Below are 205 nucleotides of genomic sequence, written 5' to 3'. Positions count from 1 at the left end.
CGTCCTCTGTGATCGCATGTCAGCACTCAGTGCCCACCGTCCTCTCTCAGTGCCCACCGTCCTCTCTCAGTGCCCACCGTCCTCTGTGATCACATGTCACCACTCAGTGTCCACCGTCCTCTGTGATCGCATGTCAGCACTCAGTGCCCACCGTCCTCTCTCAGTACCCACCATCCTCTGTGATCACATCACCATCACTCAGTGC

The 205-nt window shown here is 58.0% G+C and overlaps 1 protein-coding gene across 2 annotated transcripts in view; it reads left to right on the top strand.

Moving 5' to 3' along the window:
• Positions 1 to 205, top strand: part of JAKMIP3 (Janus kinase and microtubule interacting protein 3) — a 37,034-nt gene that overhangs the window by 27,719 nt on the left and 9,110 nt on the right. The gene's annotated exons all lie outside the window — the stretch shown is intronic.

Source organism: Elephantulus edwardii, unplaced genomic scaffold, assembly GCF_000299155.1.
Source record: "Elephantulus edwardii isolate Elephantulus edwardi_28Jun2011 unplaced genomic scaffold, EleEdw1.0 scaffold00006, whole genome shotgun sequence".
Lineage (NCBI taxonomy): Eukaryota > Metazoa > Chordata > Mammalia > Macroscelidea > Macroscelididae > Elephantulus > Elephantulus edwardii.
Note: the sequence above shows the minus strand (reverse complement) of the source record. Positions and strands in the feature narration are given on the sequence as shown.